Source organism: Ictidomys tridecemlineatus, chromosome 13 (genome assembly GCF_052094955.1).
Source record: "Ictidomys tridecemlineatus isolate mIctTri1 chromosome 13, mIctTri1.hap1, whole genome shotgun sequence".
Classification (NCBI taxonomy): domain Eukaryota; kingdom Metazoa; phylum Chordata; class Mammalia; order Rodentia; family Sciuridae; genus Ictidomys; species Ictidomys tridecemlineatus.
In genome coordinates this window covers 95,434,315-95,443,302 of record NC_135489.1, presented here as the reverse complement: position 1 = coordinate 95,443,302, position 8,988 = coordinate 95,434,315, and the positions used below count along the sequence as shown (strand labels likewise).

The 8,988-nt window shown below is 40.9% G+C and overlaps 1 protein-coding gene across 1 annotated transcript in view; it reads right to left on the bottom strand.

Annotated features, from left to right (window-relative positions):
• The window catches only part of Ptpdc1 (protein tyrosine phosphatase domain containing 1), a 73,377-nt gene extending 65,953 nt beyond the window's left edge, over positions 1–7,424 (bottom strand). Inside the window, exon 1 of the mRNA XM_078030625.1 lies at positions 7,144–7,424. The gene's annotated coding sequence lies outside the window, so the exon portion shown is untranslated. The remainder of the gene's footprint in view (positions 1–7,143) is intronic.
• Positions 7,425–8,988: the final 1,564 nt, after the last annotated feature.

Here is an 8,988-nt window from a genome sequence, read left to right as displayed (position 1 = left end):
ATAAATAAACACTCTGATGGGGTGACTGGGAAAGTATGAAGAAAGAATTATGGTGCAATTATGATCTGATTAAATAAATCTTCTTTCAGAGACTTCCCCATAGAACCCTCCTGTGTTGAGGATGGGGGTAGAGTTGGGAATGGGGCAGAAATTAAAGAAGGAAAAGGGCAGAGAAGTGGATTTTGTTCCTGGGTCAGCAGTTTGAATTTCTGCATTTATCCAGTGCGGTAATTTATTAACGAGATTCCCTGGTCCCAATTCTAACAATTAAACCTTTCTTTTAAAAAAGAATACTTACTTACTATATATTATTAGATAAGAATATAAGTCACAAAATAGAATGTAAAGTATGATCTCATCTATATACATAAAATACAGACAAAAGACTGGAAGAATGTATACCAAAATTTTTATCAGGGTAGAGTATAGATGGCTTTTATTTTCTTTTCTGATTATTGATATTCTCTAAATTAGATCCTCAATATCTTTGAAAGAAACATTATTTTTTAAAAGATTATATTAAACTGCAAATGTCTAATGGGAAACAGTATTGGGGACAGTAAAATAAAAACCCAATCAGAACATGAATTAAACAGGTAATTTAATCCCTAAAACAGAAGACTCAAGGGATGTAGGAAATATAAATTCTCTAGAAACTTTTCCTCTTAAGAGTTGAATAGTCTTTGTAAGATTATAAGGCTAATTTTAGGGGCTGGGGATGTGGCTCAAGCGGTAGCGCGCTCGCCTAGCATGCGTGCGGCCCGGGTTCGATCCCCAGCAGCACCACATACCAACAAAGATGTTGTGTCCGTCGAGAATTAAGAAAAAATAAATAAATGTTAAAATTCTCTCTCTCTCTCTCTCTCTGTGCCCCCCTCTCTCTCACTCTCTCTTTAAAAAAAAAAAAAAAAAAAAAAGGCTAATTTTACAAAGGTGTAAATCTAAATGAGAAAATTGTCCATGCAGCTAAGATCATAAGGCCTTTTTTCAACATATAGAAATTGGCCACAGAATTTTGTGGCAGATCTATTTAAACTATTACAATGCCTGGCACATAGTAAGTGCTTAAAAATTTTTGATGGGCTAGGCACGGTGGCATACTTGTAATCCCAGAGGGTCAGGAGGCTGAGACAGGAGGACTGCAAGTTCAAGGCAGCCTCAACAACTTAGTAGGCCCTAAGCAGCTTAGTGAGACCCTGTATCAAAATATAAATAAAAAGGGCTGAGGATGTAGCTAAGTAGTAAAGTGCCCCTAGGAGTTCAATCTCCCAACCCCCACAAAAAAACAAAACAAAACTTTGTTTTTGATGAAAGAAAATTGCCTGACTTCCTATATAGGGGAAGGGACTTGCGCTTTGAAGACTAGAATGTCACAAGTTACTTTAGAAAATAGTTATCTGTAGAAAAAAAAAATGGTGTTGCTTGAATCAATAGAAATGACTCTTAAGAGATTTAACAAAAATGACTTTGTTTCCCTCAAGTAATTATTTGTGGGCCTTCTAACCAATCTCCACCTACAGTGGCCAGCTTCCTGTGCTATGTAAACATTATGGCATCCAGACAGGGCAGTGGGATGCAGAGATTGAAATTTATTCACCTCCACACAGAAAGATCAAAGACAGGAAGTATTCGTTTGTAACAACCAGAATCAGGCTAGGTGATGGCCTTGTGATGGAAGCTGCCACTCAAAGTTATTTATTAAAATCACAAGGTTTGGGCTGGGGATGTGGCTCAAGCAGTAGCGCGCTCGCTTGGCATGCGTGGGGCGCTGGGTTCAATCCTCAGCACCACATAAAAGTAAAATAAAGATGTTGTATCCACCGAAAACTAAAAAATAAATATTAAAAAAAAATTCTTTCTCTCTCTTTCTCTTAAAAAAAAAATCACAAGGTTTACACCTAGGAGGTCAAATGTTAGGTTTTAAACTGTAACAAAAAACTAATCTAAACAAATCCACACATTTATGGTCAGCAACATTTGCCAAGGGCACCAAGAATATATGCCTTGGGGAAACAATAGTTTCTTCAATTAAGGTGTTGGGAAAACTTGATATCCACAGAAGGGGAAAAATGGAAACTGGGCCTCTATCTTACACCATTTAGAAAAATTAACTCAAAATAGATTAAAGACTTAATGTAAGAGCTGAAACTACAAGATTCCTAGCAGTCAGGAAGAAAGTTTAACAATGGTCTTGGCAATGAATTTTTGGATATGACACCAAAAGAACAGGCAACAAAACTAACAAGCAAAAATAAACAAGTAGGGTTACATTAAACTAAAAAGCTTCTGCACAGAAAAAGAAACAATCAACAAAATGAAAAGGTGACCTGTAAAACGGGAGAAAATATTTATAAACCATGTATTTGTTAAGGGGTTAACATTCAAAATATCAGGAATTTACACAACTCAGTAGCAAAAAACAGAACTCAAATAATACAATTATAAAATGGGCAAAGGATCTGAATATACATTTTTCCCAATAAGACATACAAATGGCCAACAGGTTCATAAAAAGATGTTCAACATCACTGATCATGAGGGAAATGGAAATCAAAACTAAAGAGATCTCACCTTATAACTGTTAGAATAGCTGTTATCAGAAAGGCCAAAGATGAGTGTTGGCAATGATGTGGATAAAAGGAAACTCTTATATACTGTTAGTAGGTATGTAAATTAGTAGAGCCATTATGGGAAAAAAAAACAACTTGGAGGTTCCTCAAAAAAACTGAAGAAAAGAACTTTCATATGTTTCAGCAATCTCACTTCTGGATATTTACCCATAAGACTGGAAATCAAGTTTGCCAAAGGGCTTTGTGATCCCATGTTGGTGGCAGCGCATCATTCACAAGAGTCAAAGATATGGAATCATCCTGAGTGACCATCAAGAAATTGTGGTACATACGCACAACAGGATACTATTCAACCTTAAAAAGGAAATTCTGCCATTTGTGACAACATGACTGAAAGTGGATAACATTATGCTAATGAAATATGCCAAGCACATAAAGATAAATACCACAGGTTCTCACATGTGGAATCTAAAACACTCAAGTTCATAGAAGCAGGGAGTAGAATGGAGGCCAGGTAGGCAGGGAGAGGAGAATGGGGAGACAATAGTCAAAAAGCACAAAATCAAACCTCTGTTGTGGTTTTTTGATGCCTATTGCACAGTGTGGTGAGTATAGTTAAATAAAATACAAAAAACTCTGGGAAACCAATACAAAAGGTTCTCTTCGGCTACAAATTTCTAATAAACAAGGTACCGACGCTAGTGGATATTAAAGAAAATGGTATTTATTTAAGGAAAATAAGAATTATCAAAACATTGACATTTTTATGGAAGAATTATAAATTATGTCTCCTGGAACAAATGTAAAACATGAAAGGCCTGGGAAATCTTTAACTGTGTTCCCAGTTATTTTCCTCCAATCCCCCATTTACTGACATACAATTTATTTTCACAATCTTCACTGAGATTTAAGAATTTAAGAAAATTTCCTAACTAATATTTTGTCCCAAATTTAAACTCAGTTGAGGTAGACATTTCTTAACCATGTTAACTTTGTTGATATTATTTATAGTTATACCACCTAAGCATTTATCACAACTTATAATTGCATTGTTTTATTTATTCCGGTCTTCTTCCTATATGATCAAACACCTTGTCTATCTTCTTCATTGTTACATCACCTATACCTACATAGTGCCTAGCATGTAATAAGTATTCATAAACATTTGCTAAATTAACAATGTTAGTTAACAGCAAAACTGATAAAGAGCTAGATACCACTCTGGAGACAGAAGGATCACAGCTTGAAGCCAGTTTGGGCAATTTAGCAAGACCCTGTTTCCAAATAAAAGGTCTGGGGATAGAATGTTTGCCCAGCATATGCTAGACCCTGGTCAATTCCCAATACTACAAAAAAAAAAAGAAGAAGAAGAAGAAAGCTAGATAGTCATTGTGTCCTTAGTTTTCTTAGCAAAAACAAACTAAATCTGGAATTTTGAAACATAAACTAAATCCTCCAAAAATGCATCTTTTTTGGAAATCAAAATGATCTTAAGGCTGGGACTATAGCTCAGTGGCAGAGCGCTTGCCTAGCATGCATGGGGCACTGGGTTCAATCCTCAGCACCACATAAAAATAAACAAATAAAATAAAGGCATTCTGTCCATTTACAACTACAAAAAAAAATTTTAATGATCTTAAATATTACAGAAGGATTGGAACTCACAAATTTGCTCTAAAGAGAGAGAAACATAACTAATATTAATAGGAAAATAGTTGTGCTTAGCTTTCAAACTCTTGCTGTATTATATAATTCTCATGACCCTGGCGGCACTCCCTCCATTTTAAAGATTGGAAAAGCGAGAATCTGTGAGAGGAATTTATTCACTCAATGTCAAAACTAGAAACCATAGGAAATGGAATTAGAGTACCAGTTCTTCCTTTAACCAAAATAAACTATTTTCTCTATCCCACGTTGCCTTCACAGGAAAGAGAAAAACAAAATATATATATTTCCAGTAACAACACAATTTGATGTATTAAATGATCCAGTTATTACTTGAAAACTAATATTCTGATTATTCTATTTATTTCAATTTTAGAAAAGGGACTTTATAAGTAAATTAAACTAAATGCATATTTTAGTCAGGATTAAAGCAATATTGGAAATGACAGATAAATTCACTAGAAAAGATGACTTTTAAGAAACATTTCAATGTACTCGTTTTCACAACCCCCTATACTACTGTTTTAGAACTAAAGGACATCTTCAAATTGAGGTCATTTTTTGTTTGGAAAAATGATGAAATGAGCTTTTAAGAGAATTGTGATTTAAGGTTTGGCCTCAAGATAATTTTCAGAATTCCAATTCTAATTCTGAAGTTTTAAGTCCCTTCTCTCAGAAGAATTTTCTAAATTTGATGAACATGAACAATCTATATGCTAACAGTAGGGACATTACTAATTAATTAATAAGAGTTTAGCTAGGCAGGGTGGCATAAACCTATAATCCCAGCAGCTCCAAAAGCTGAGGCAGGAGGATAACAAGTTCAAAGTCATCCTCAGCTATCTAATGAGGCTCTAAGCAACTCAGTGAGACCCAGTCACAAAATAAAAAATAAAAAAGGACTGGGGATGTGGCTCAGTACTCCTGGGTTCACTCCCCAATCTGTTAGATTATTGGTACTATGGGTGAATTGTGGTTTTTAAACTTTTTTCATGGTGTTTAAAAGTTTGTTTAAGGTTAGCTTTAAAATAAATGCCTTGCTGGGCACAGTGTCCCACACCTGTAATCCCAGTGACTCAAGAGGTTGAGGCAGGAGAATCGCCAAGTTCCAGGCCAACCCTGGTAACTTAGTAAGGTCCTAAGCAATTGAGAGAGATCCTGTCTCAAAATAAAAGAGGGCTGGAAATATCACTCAGTGGTAAGGTGTCTCTGAGTTCAATCCTCAGTATATATGTATACATACATAAATAAATGCATTGAGCCTGTTTTTTTAGGAGATTCAACAGCACTGAAGGAAGATCATATTATAAAAAATGCCAAGCAAAATTGTCAGGACTCTCAAAATGAGAGCTGCTCAAGAGTGTAAGGTGGTATCTCACAAACCTTGGCTTTCCCCAACAAAAGATTTATCTTCCAAAGTTTGTGTGGTTACTCTGTCTGAAGGAGGAGATGGAACCACTGCTTGGACATTGAAATTTGAGTCTCTTGGATAAAACAAACCCAACTGGTCCCAGAATCACCAATTGGGAATCACACAGGGAGGTTGTGAAAATGCAGCTCTCAGATGGGTCCCGGATATTTAATTCAGATTTTTGGAGGGGGCGGGGGCGGTCTGGTAATTTACACTTTTAAATGGTCATAAGGTGAAAATTCTTGGGTATGAAGATTTAGGTTCAAATGGAGATTAGGAGACATGATGAGTGATTTGGGAATCATATATACATGTGTTTAAATCCCAGTTCTTTCAGTTCTGATTGTGGTAAGTCATCCCAACCGTGTCATCTTCAATTTTCTCATATAGAAAGTAGAATGAAAGTTGTACATGAGGTCCATTCCTGTAATCCCAGCTACTCAGGAGGCTGAGGCAGGAGGATGGCAAGTTCAAAGCCTGGGCAAACTGGTGAGACCTTGTTTCAAAGTTATCTAAAAAAAAGGGGGGGGATAGGGAAAGAAAGAAAGAAAGCAGGCTGGAAATGTAGCTCAAAGGTAGTATACTCCTGGTTTCAATCTTTGGTACTTCAAAAAGGAAAAGAAAAAAAAGAAAGCGTACTGACATTTTGTTGTGAAGATCCAACAAAACTGTGGGTATAGGTGTGCATGTGTGTACATGTATGCATGTGCTTAAGAGTACCTGGCATGAAACTTATAGTATGATGTCGGACCTCTCAGGATCTCCAGCTTTCAAAGTCTGAGTCCAGAGTGTGTTAATTCTTTCACCTATACCACTATCACAGGACTATCTGCTTAACGGTTTCCTTAAGGCACTACATCTCCACTTTTCTTCCCTTTCCCCTCTGCTCCCAGAAAACTTTGGGGACATTTTCCTTCTATACCTGCGACCCCCGTAAAATCCCCATGCCACAGATACACTGCATGTCCGTTTGTGTTCTGTGACCCTTTGGAAAGCCACAAGTCACTGTTAATAGCTAAGACCTTTTCAGCGCCCCAAGAACACGAGCAATTGTCACCCAGGTAGAGAATGTGTGTCCGAGAGAAAAGTGAGTTGATCACGTGTAAATCTTGACTAATTTAGCAGCAGAATTCGATCTACACGGGCATTTGGGAACCAGCTGGTCCTATGTTAGGTTCCGCCAGTGTCTTGTTCTCAATTCGTGGCCGACACTTACAAATCAAGAGCCAGACCGTCAACTTTTCAAGGGAAATCACCAGAGGGGATCACTCCGAGCAGCACCGAGGGGCGCTCCCCGCCCGGAGCGGGGTTCTCCCAGCACCGCGCCCCGCCTGGCCCCGGCCGGGCCCTGCAGGGCGACCCTCAGCCCAGACCTTGGCCCCAGGCTCACTCAGGCGGTGCCTCCAAAGCGCCTCGCCTAAGAACCAGACGTTGAAAGAAAGGAACCCCGAGGGCGGGGCGGGGCGGGGCGTGCGCTAATCGGCGACCGGTTCCAACCTTTTGGGGCGCTTCGCAGTCGGCATCCGGAGCCCTCGGAACCGGCGGGTCGGTCTGGCACGTCGTCCAGGGCCCGGGGGCGCCGGCGGACAGGCGGGGCCGGCCCGAGGCGCTGCCTCCGAGGGTCTGCGGGCACCGGACCTCGCCGGCCGCCCGGGGACCCGAGGGCACAGGGGTCCAGCCCAGCGCGCGGGCAACGTCCCCCTTGGCGCGCGCACGGGCCAACACCGCAGCCGCGCGCTCTGGCTGAGGCCGTGGCCCTGACACCGCCTTCGGCGCGCCGGCCCTCCAGCCAATGGTAAAAGCCGCCTTCCGCACGTGACACGCGCCGGCCAATGGCGACCCGAGGCAGCCCGTGACGCGGCAGGCGGCTCCCGGCGCTTTCGAACCGGCGCGGGCGGCGGGGCCTCGCGCGGGTACGGCGTGAGGACTGTCCGGGGAACGTGGGGGAGTCCGGCTGCAAACTTGGGCGCCGGCTCCCTGCTCTCCCCGGACCAGGCCGGACCAGGCCGTGTGGGCGAGGAGGAGGAACCAGGAGAGCTCGGGGGCCGCGCTGACGGCACGAGGCGTCTCGTCGCACTCCCTGCAGCGGCTTCCCGAGTCGCCTTCCCGCCCCTGGTCCTCTCCGCCACTCTTCCAGCATCCTACCTCCGGCTGGCTCCAGCGGCCTTGAGAAATCTGCCTAGGAGCAGACGTGAACAGGGGCGGGCTGAGTTCTCCTCCTTGAAACCCCGGTTCCAGGATCCTAAACTCAAGGTTTTTCCTCTCCTCCTGAGAGTTAGTAGTTATCCCAGGGTCCCAAACTTTTCCTGCTCTGTCATCCCATGGGTCAAGTTTGCCTCATAGGTCAAAATGGAAGTTGGAACTCCAGCCATCATGGCATTATTTTAGAAAAGGCCTTTCTAGAAGTCCCACCCAACTAATTATACCTTAGCTTACAGACTGGAACTTACCAACGTGGGCTCATCTGCGGTGAAATATAAGTCTGAGCTAAGCATATTGCTTCCCTGCAGCAGCTTCCCGAGGTTTCCTTAATTCCAGAAAAGGGAAGAATGAACTTGTATAGACAGCTGTCAGCTTCTGTACGTTCTATTTTCTAACTTCTCAAGTGGTCCTTTTATCTTACACAGATATAAATAAATCCTTCTCCTAGAACATCTTAGGAAGCACCTGGCAGACCCTGTGCTCGATACTTTTCATAAATTTTCCTATATTACTAGCCCCAGGATACAGATGACAATGCAAGAAATAAATGGTGACAAACTGTAAAACGCAGACAGGCTGTTAGATCTACCAAATGATCTGATATGAGTTGCTGCCCAGCATTACAGTGACCTAAGGGATATAATTCTGTGTTCTAAGTCAACAAAGGCCACTCTGCCTAAAACTCACAAGAATCAACAAACAGTAAGACACTGCTTTGTAGCTCAGGAAGCAAGTCCCATATAAGACACCAATGCAAACAGATTGTCAAATCGAAACACCAATGTAGTAATGTTGGTAAACCACGTTTTTAGTAAACAGTAGAGTAAGAGAAGTTGACTTGGTATTTCTCATCACTATCCAAAGGACAGCAGTGCCTTTCTTGGGATTTCTAATAACTAATGGGACTGGTTTTATGTATTTCATAAGCAGTGCCTATTGTATACTTGTATACATTTCCCCAAAGTGTTTTCTAACACCAGTGTCTTGTTTTTTAACTTTAAGATTTTTAGTCCATCTGGAATTTATTTTTACATTGTTATTCATTTTATGGTTAGACTTTTTTTACTTTAAAAAATTTAAAAATACCTTAAGCATCAACACTTAGTGAGATGAACTAGACATTGCCCTGCCCATAGCCTG